Source organism: Dipteris shenzhenensis, chromosome 3, assembly GCF_047967505.1.
Source record: "Dipteris shenzhenensis isolate YYH24624 ecotype China chromosome 3, Dip_SZ_1.0, whole genome shotgun sequence".
Lineage (NCBI taxonomy): Eukaryota > Viridiplantae > Streptophyta > Polypodiopsida > Gleicheniales > Dipteridaceae > Dipteris > Dipteris shenzhenensis.
In genome coordinates this window covers 57,224,334-57,234,191 of record NC_141598.1, presented here as the reverse complement: position 1 = coordinate 57,234,191, position 9,858 = coordinate 57,224,334, and positions in this window count along the sequence as shown.

The window sequence follows — 9,858 nt, the reverse complement described above, 5'->3', positions numbered from 1 at the left end:
CATATAAGCTATGTATGGGATGTGTATGGGCTGAATATAAGGGTTGGGAAAGGTGTGGGCTGCATATGGGATGCATATGGGCTGAATATAGGGGATGGTTTGCAAAAGGGATGCATATGGGATACATATGGGATGCATATTAGATATGGGCTGCATATGGGCTGAATATGGGATGCATATGCTCTGACTATAGAAGGTTGTACAGGCTAAATATATGGGGTGTATGGGCTATGTATGGGATGTTTATGGGCTGAATATAGGGATTAGGTAAGTTGTGGGCTGCATATGGGCTGAATATGGGTTGAATATAGGAGATGGTGTGCAAAAGGGATGCATATGGGATACATATGGTATGCATATTAGATATGAGCTGCATATGGGCTGAATATGGGATGCATATGCGCTGAATATAGGAGGTGGGTTGCATATGGAATATGTACGGGCTGAATATATGGGGTGGATTACATATGGGCTGTGTATGGGATGTGTATGGGCTGAATATTTAGACAAGGTGTGGGTTGCATATGGGATGCATATGGGCTGAATATAAGGGATGGTTTGCAAAAGGGATGCATATGGGATACATATGGGATGAGTATTAGATACAGGCTGCAAAGGGCTGAATATGGGATGCATATGGGCTGCATATGGGCTATGTATGGGATGCACATGGGCTGAACATAGGGGTGGGCTGAATATTACATATGGACTGAACATGAGATGCATATGGGTAGAAAATAGGAGGTGGGCTGCATATGGACTATGGGGATGCACATGATGGGCTGAACATAGGGGGTGCGCTCCACATGCAATGCATATGGGAGGGAGAAATGTTAATTTATAGATTGCAAGTTAAAAGAAATCAAGAAAATTGATATCTTTGAAGAATGATGCATTTATCCTTTTATAGATTAGCATAGAAAGATTATTGATTCATATGCTACATGTTATACTTCAAGTTAATGCATTCTTTCTTTAATCAATTAGTATAGAGGATTATTAATTTACTGGGTTGATGCTTTTCAGGTTTATGAATTTTGTGAAGAAGATCAAGAGACGATTCTCTTGAAATTTTTAGGTTTAAACACAATTGATGAGATGCACATGTCACTAAAGTCTAATTATAACATTAAAAATCTGAAGGTAGAAATGAACATAGCTTGCATGCAATAAGGAAAGGTATCGTACATTGGTTGGTTTTAGAGGTAAAAGTTATGGTAAATAGAGATGAAAAGAAAATGTTGTGTCTTGACGATGTACATGTATTAGAATGATACATGTTATTTTGAACGATATCTAAAGACACATGGATGAACTCTTTTATTCATTTTCAATGCAATGTCTTTTCTCTCAACATTCTTTTAATTAATGTCTCTTTGAATATAAAACATTGTATTGATGGTATATCTGTAACAAGATCTTACTTTCATTGAAAATGAATTTGTGAATCTTGGCATGCTTTCCTTAATTTTGTCCTTCCTTTGAAAATGAGTTTATGTTATTTATGACGCTTTAGGTGATTATGTCATATTTTAAAGATTAGTTTATGCTATTTATATAAATTGATTATATGTTGAAGTTTAAGTTTTAATTTTATTCTTTTCCATTAGATAATCAAAGCAACTCTATAAAACCTTTAAAAAGTCTATATTTATTACTTAATAAATTAATTCTTAATTTTTGCTATACAGATAAATTCTATTGCAAATTTATCAATACAAGAAAACTTAGCATTGTTATATAGATTATAATTTACTATATAGCAAAAGATCTATAGACTTTTACTATAGAGTACATTTGCTATTATGTAGTAAATTGTTAACTATATAGACAATGCTAAGGGTTTCTATATAGATAAATTTACTAGATCTAATCTAGTAAAATCATATTGTAGGTTTGCTATATAATGAATTTATTTGCTATATAGTCGATCTAGGAAATGTTCAAATTTTACTAGTCTAGACTTTTACTAGTAGATACATTCAATTGTATCTAGTAAAGTCCCTTTTTTTCCCTATATAGACAAAGGTTTAGTGTTCCTTGTGAGCTACCTTTGACTAATAGAACTTAGAACAAGAATCAACCAATCTCCTAACCTCTGAGGCAATTGCAAACCCTTCAAAACTCTTACTATGCATGGAAATTCACAAGAAATCAACTGCCCTCTTCAACCTTGAGACAAGCAAGAAGATGTCCAAGAATTGATTTGGCTGCCCTTTATTACTTTATTTCTCGTCCCTTCTTTTCCATACAAAGTTCCAATTGTTGATTGGCTCTTTTCCCATCATCAATATAGCCATCCCTTCTATTCCATTTCTTATGGGCCTCTCTTTTCATTTGTGGTCATGCGAAGTGCTCCTTACCTATAGTCTTTTTTAGAACAACAATGGTCCTTCTTCAGTGCCTTAGTGACCACTTCCTTCACTGCCTCTTCACTACGAGTTCCTTTGAGAGCGCATAGTCTTCACTCAATTCAACATCCATACCATCCAAGGTCCACATCCAAGCTCCAATGACTATTTGATCATCTCATTGGAGACAAAGTCTTTTTCATTATATCCTGCAATCAGCGCTCTCATACAAGCAGATTTTTTATTTATGAAATGCACAGCAATACAAAACATTTAAAAGAGACTATTGTCGTGCTATACACTAGATATCATCTCCTACCCTATCCATGCTAGCTACATGTATGCCTATCAATGCTAGTTCTCCCTACTCATGAGTGCTCTTATATATGACCTGTATAGCATTTTCCTTTTTTACAAAAAGATATCAGTCACGCAAAAAAATCCCATCAATGTTACGAGAAGAAATTAATGGCACATTTTGACGTTTTGCCGCTATGTGAATTTTCTACAAAGCAATTAGTCTCATAGTCATATATTATGCAACCCTCTAGCTTGTAGTCTGCAGTAGCTCACATTCCTTTAGTTCTTGTCAATATGGCTCACAGTCCTTTAGTGCTTGTCAATGTGGCCCTCGATCCATGAGTCAAGAAAGAATGCAGACAAGTGTAAGGCTTGTAAACTTTTTAAGACATGCTGTTATACATGCATTCGTGTACCTTAGGTGAGAAGCTGAAAAAGCTCTTATTGCTTATGTGTTGGACCATTGGGAACTTGATGGCCTAAATTAGCTGTGAGTGTATAAACTACTCATGCTTGGTATGCAACAATTCATAGGCATGCTCATCCTTTCTTGCATAGAAAACTCCTTTCACGATTGGAGGAGCCTCGGGCAATGATGTTTCCCCAGCCGGCTTCAAAACTCTCGTGGCAATTTCTTTCTCTTTCGTGCACTTGGTCATGTAAAAGTCAACATTCTATGTATTGTCCCTTTCTACATTGAATGTAAAATTATCAAGGCATCACTAAGTGTGTCATAAATATGTCACATCATCAATGACATCCATGTCAAAACCATTCTCAAGACTGTCATCTGCCAATGGTTCAAGATTAATGTAATTCCAACTAGATACATGTGATTCATTGGTACATCTCCTCCAAAGTTGTTGCATACAATCACTACAAAAGCATGTTAATTTCCTAGTTCTTAGGGCTGTGTCATCACGATCTGAAAACCTCGAAACAGAATGGAATGATTGTGACTAGTCCCATTTTTTATCTCTACTTACATCACCAGCTTTGCACCATCCTCCTTCAGTTGCTCATGAGTCAACGATCTTTTAACAACAGCTCTTGCACCATCATGCTCACCCTTCCCATGACCGAAGCCAAAGAAGTTCCACATCATTTGCACTCCAGTCTTGCAAGTGTACCGAGATACAAAGTAGAAATGCCTTTTAGCTTTTAATTGGGAGGTTGCTCCATCTAACCATACTCAATGTTGTTTAAGTGGTAGAAAAAAACCGTTCAACCACTCATGATGAAGCATGAAACAATGTTGCACAAAAAGATTTTCATGATGTTGCTTATCATTACATATATAGAAGTGATGGGTTTTGTGGATGTCACCTACAATACAAACGTAGGAAATGTGAATAAAGATTGTTATTTGGCTAGAATACCAATGTATGGATTGTATCTCATTCTACACCTTGAAGATATAGTTTTCAACAAAATCTGTGCATGATACAACCACATCTTCGAGGAACCTTCAACCTTATCAAACATTCTTTATATTTCTTTGCTTGTTGCCATCTGTACAAAAAATTGTGCCTGATAAAATCCACCAGGTGAGCATTGAACCGATCAATAAGTTCCCTAGAAGACATGTCCATGTGTGTTAGAAGCTTCCTTTTCTTCTGCTTCCCATCAATAGTAAATCTCGCATCTATATCTTCAAAAATCTTCACAGCTATAGGGTGTTCGTTGAATGGTTTCGCAACTAGACATACTGGCAACTTTTGAGGTCCATAGTCAATGCATTCTCCCATGGCACACTTCAGAGCATGGAATGATGGTTTGCACACAAAACAGACTCCCAAACTGATGTGACACCCATGTAGGAATTATTTGTAGATTTGCATCCATTTGAATGGCCATCCACCATACAGATATCACAAGCACATTGACATGCACATCCATGTAATCCAAAAGTAAGGCATCCTTTAAAAAGGACATCTGAATTTATACAATGCAACAACATGTGTAGCAATCCTTGAGTTTATGCACGAAATAAGGCTTCAAGCTCTCAAATGGCTATTGCCAAATCTTGATCTTTGGGTGCATTTCCTTAAAAAAGAGATACACCTCCACCTGCAGTGTCAATTAAATAAATAGGTTACTTATATGATACCGGTATAAATTGGTATTTCATTTCCATTGGTAATACAGATATATACCCACATTCTTAGTAAAATTATACTGTTATTCTTGTGGAACCACTAAAACTTTGGTATGGAACTGGACCTGCATTAAGAAAGTGTTAACTCAATGGTATGAGAAACAAATATTTGCATGATATCGGTACAATAATGGGACCAAGAATACATGTAAATAATTTTACCATGATAGCATACAACCTTACTATGAATCCAACATTGTACTACCACTGGTTAGTAAAGTACATTTCCATGAGATTTAGCTGCATAAAGATTTCTTCTATGTATGTTTAACATTCTCGACGTGGAAGAAATGTTTGTTTGAGATGTTTCTATTTTGGTACCATTCATTAGCATCATAATATTGGCTTTTTTTTTTAACAACTCCTGAGAGCTTATAGGCACTTTCATTGTAGTGAGTGAATTGCATATGTTTGCTATTTATATCAACATCTAGACCTAATGTATGTTGATTAAAAAGATGAACAACCTTGTTGCATAATCTTCATTGCTTCTCTTCATTAGCTCCTCTCTTTCTGTGATTTTATCACCTTGAGACTGACATCTTAACGTTGCTTCCTCTTTCTCTCTACATGATAATCCTTGTTTCATTACATCTAATCTTGGCACATAACTCAGATTCATGTGAGCAACCAAGTATAGAACATGTACGGATATTGTTGCCCTCTTGTATTGCAAATATACGTTGTCCTTGGTTTCTTTCTTCTGATCGCACAAAAAGTTCCATGCCTTGTAATAAAAACCAGTGAAAAAACATAAAGAGACAAAGAGAAGGGAGAGGGAGAGGGAGAAATTCTAAAGTGAGAGTAGATAGAACACAAAGAAATAGGGGAAAAGCCACACACAAGGGGGGGGAGAGAGAGAGAGAGAGAGAGAGAGAGAGAGAGAGATTGACTAACTAACCGATGGTATTTGCTTGCACAAAGATGACAAAATATGGAGGGGAGAGGAGAAGAGTGGAGATGAGGAGAGAGGGCACAGCTAGAGAGCACACCACAAATGACTAACTGTTCACTAGATTTAGTTGAAAATGTAGAATATATACAAACCCATTTAGGGTTAGGGTTAGGCATCTAACCCTTTCCTTTATAGCTCTCTATTGGGTTAGTGCTATGTACATATGATCACATGATGGTGCTATGCACATATGATCACATGATGTTGAACATGATCTCTCAAAACCTCCCCTCAAGATCAACATCATGAAGTAGGCCTTTCCTCAAGATGATGATTCTGGGGAATCAAAGAAGGACTAAACATTACATTCCATCACACCCCTTTAATGGGAATGTCCTTCCTCTGCATCAAACCAAGAGCTTGTCGGTGTTTCTCGAAAAGCTCTTTATCGAGTGGTTTGGTAAAGATGTCTACAACATTCTCTTTGCTATCACAATGCTACATGTGATGTCACTAAGTAACACTCTTTCTCTAATGAAGTGCTCTCTAACATCAATGTGCTTTGTCTTGGAGTGATATATTGGATTCTTGGCCAATGCTTCAATTGATTATCACTGTATATTGTTGTTGGCTATGATTTATCAAAGTAATCTATTTTTGACAATAGTCTTCTGAGCCATATAGCCTCACCTACATCTGTAGTGAGTGCCCTATATTCTTCTTTAGTTGAAGACAAAGAGATAGTTGGCTGTTTGTTTGACAACCATGATATAGCACCTTGACCAAGGAAAATTTCATATCCCTGTGCCGATCTCTTGGTCTCATGACCTCCGGCATAGTCACTGTCTCACAATATCCCATGTAACTGTGGATGACTTCCTTTGTATTCTATCCCAAACTATCTTATACCTTTGATGTATCTCAAGACTCTTTTGGTTGCATTCCAGTCATACTATTTTGGATTTGCCATAAACTGTGCTAGTGAGCTTACTGCATAACAGATATTTGGCCGTGTGATAGTCAGATATAAAAGAGATCCGATGAGCTACTTATAGTACCTATCATTGATTGTAGGCTTTTTTGAATCTTTTGTAAGTTTCAAACTCTATTCCATGGGAGTGGCTACAATCTTGCAATCTGCCATATGAAACTTCTTCAAGAGACTGTCAACATATTTGAGCTGACTCATGAAGGTGCTTTTTGAATCTCTCCAGAACTTACTTCCAATAGAGCATAAGTCCAAGATCTTTCATGTCGAACTTTGTAGATAAGTCTTGTTTTAGCTTTCTGATGAAGCTATCCTCACTTCTTGTCACAATCAGATCATCTACGTACAAAAGTGCAATGGGAATATGTACAAAAGTGCAATAGTAATGTCTTCCCCTTTAACTTTGTAGTAGAGAGTATGATCTGCATTGGATTTTATGTATCGTAGATCAGCAAAATACTTACCGATTCTACTGTACCAACTTCTGGGTGCTTGCTTTAAGCCGTAGAGACTTTTATTAAGATGGCAAACCTTATTCTCCTTTCCCGATTCAACATAACATGCTGGTTGTTGTTCCTCGTCTAGGTAACCACTGAGAAAATAATTCTTGACATCAAGCTCGTACACATTCCATCTGCTAAGTGTCGCTAGAGCTATCAAGAATCATGTGGAATCCATCTTCGCTACTAGAGCATAAGTCTCATCATAATCCTAACCATATTGTTGTGCAAATCCTTTTGCAACTAGTCTGGCTTTGTGTCTTTGAATACTGCCATCTGGATTGTACTTCACTTTGTATACCCATTTGTTTGCTATGGCCTTCTTTCTTGGTGGAAGGTCGCATAATTCCACAGTATTATTCTTATACAAAGCATCCATTTCTTCATTCATAGCAGTTTGCCATTCTGGCTTGTCTACTGCATCTTCAAAGTACACTGGCTCTTTTGTAGCCATGATGGTAGTCATAAGAGCATAGTTGGTGGTTTCAACCTAAATTGCTTTGCCTTTCTAAGCATACATCAATCTGGCTGGAGGTCTGCTTTCCCTAGTAAACCATCTGAGTTGTTGTGGCTCTGCTTGGGGTGTTTCTGGCAATTCTAGCTCTTCTTCATCAACCTTTTTTATAGATAATTGTGAAATTGGTGCGTCTATCTCATGTGTGTTTGAGGTTTTCCATTTTGATTCCTCATCAAAGATTACATCTCTAGAGATAATGACCTTGCAGTTGATGGGATCATACAACTTATATGCTTTGCTTTCTTCATCTCTAGTTGATTTGGTTTCTCAGTGTGAAAATCTTGGAAGTTTTCTTGGACTCATAGAGAGCTGCAAACATATCCCATGCTTCTTTTGATGTATTGAAGGTGTTGAGCTGTCCTAGCATGACATCTTGCACATTTTGCTTGATCAAATGATATGCATACTTATCTTTCTTATCCCATTCTGCATGTGATCATCGGGCAATGGCAAGATCTACTACAAGTGCAAAAACTGTTTGTGTAGCTGGAGATCCTACTGTAGATCCCAATGTTGGTGCTGTGACAATAGGTGAGTAGACTGCTGCTGGCTGGATCCTCCAATGGTCTAGGTATAGATCCATCAAATACTCCCATTTGTCCTAAAGTACAAGAATGGTCTCCATTTGGTATTTCCATGTGCCATAATTGGAGTTGTCTAGCTTAGCAGATGCCTCCAGATTGAGGTTGCTAGTCGTAGACATGGTGTAAGAAATGTACTCAAAGTGTCGTGAAAAACATTGTCTGAATCAACTGCAAAACACTGACTGTGGCAAGTGAAATATGAACTATCGAGATGAAGGTAGAACTGCCATATATATAATCTGATCTAAATTACAACACTTGTGGCAAATGATGCCGGGCATAGCCAAGAGGCTTTACAAGGCTAAAATAAAGTGCACAATGCCATGAAATAGCCAAATGGGCTTTACAATGATGGTATATGTGTGTGAAATCAAATCATGTGCTATCTGCCCACACTAATTAATCAGCAATGCCTCTGAGCACTTTGAAGTATACTCACTAAACTGATGAACGTCAAGTTTCAAGTAATGTGATGATGTGAAACCCTATGTGAGCGTAGGGACTGACTTCGAGTAGGTACTAGTCGAGAATTTTGAGCATGGCTTAGATTGGCAACTTGGAGAAATTCAAAGCGTCTCCTCTATGGCGATCTATTCTACACTAATCTAGATCTATACCAACCGTCGATTGATGAAAGAACAGTTCTTTTCTTTGGTTCTTTTTATGTGTTGGGTCAGATGCATCGATGTAGAGGTTGATGTGCATGTAGGAAGTGCATTTGTTGGTAAGGCTAAAAAATGAGTGATACTTGTGATGAAATGTGAGTGTAATGTGATGAGCATGTAGAGCGCAAAAAACTCAATCGTTTCACCTTTTTGTAGCACCCTCAAATTACTCCTGGATCAAGAGATACGACTTGATCTAGGTGGAGGGGCAAAAAAGAGTGAAAAATGTGTCGTGATGATGTGGCATTATGAGTCACATGCAGTGATGATGTGGCACTGTGCTTAGCAAGGGGTGTGCCTGTGGAGCAGTGTGTTGAGGTCGTAGTTAGTTGGTCACATGGCAAATGAATACTGTGCCTGTGAAGAGACAAGGGTGCCCAGCTGGCACTTATGAGGTGTCACTGCCACATGGCGTGCTGACATGGCTACGGACTGGGCAGGATAAGGTGGCACTTTGACTTGGTCAAACGATGACATGGCAATTGAGATCAAGATACTGATTGCCTTATCTACCACATGGCATCATCTCTCTCAAAGACATTTTTCTTTGGAGGTCGACGCATGTAGAAGATCTCTTGGAGCTTGTTGTAGAGGTTAGTTGCTCCCTGTTTTGGGTTTCTCCTCCCCTGCAGATCTTAACAGAGATAGATGTCCCTGTTGGGTTCATGAGAAAGCCTCTCAAGGCCTACTTCTGAGAGAACTACTCCAAGGCACAAGTCGGAATTTGTGTGCAGGGAGCTTGGCTATGGCGATGTAGTTGTAGGCTCAGATGAAGGTCGTGGGGTGCAAATTAAGGTCATGGGGTAGAAGGACGTTGCAAGGTCGTGTGGGTTGTGTAAAAGCTTCAGCCAAGAGCCTCGCAATGGAGGTGGTGCTCCATCCGAATGCAAGACTTTATTG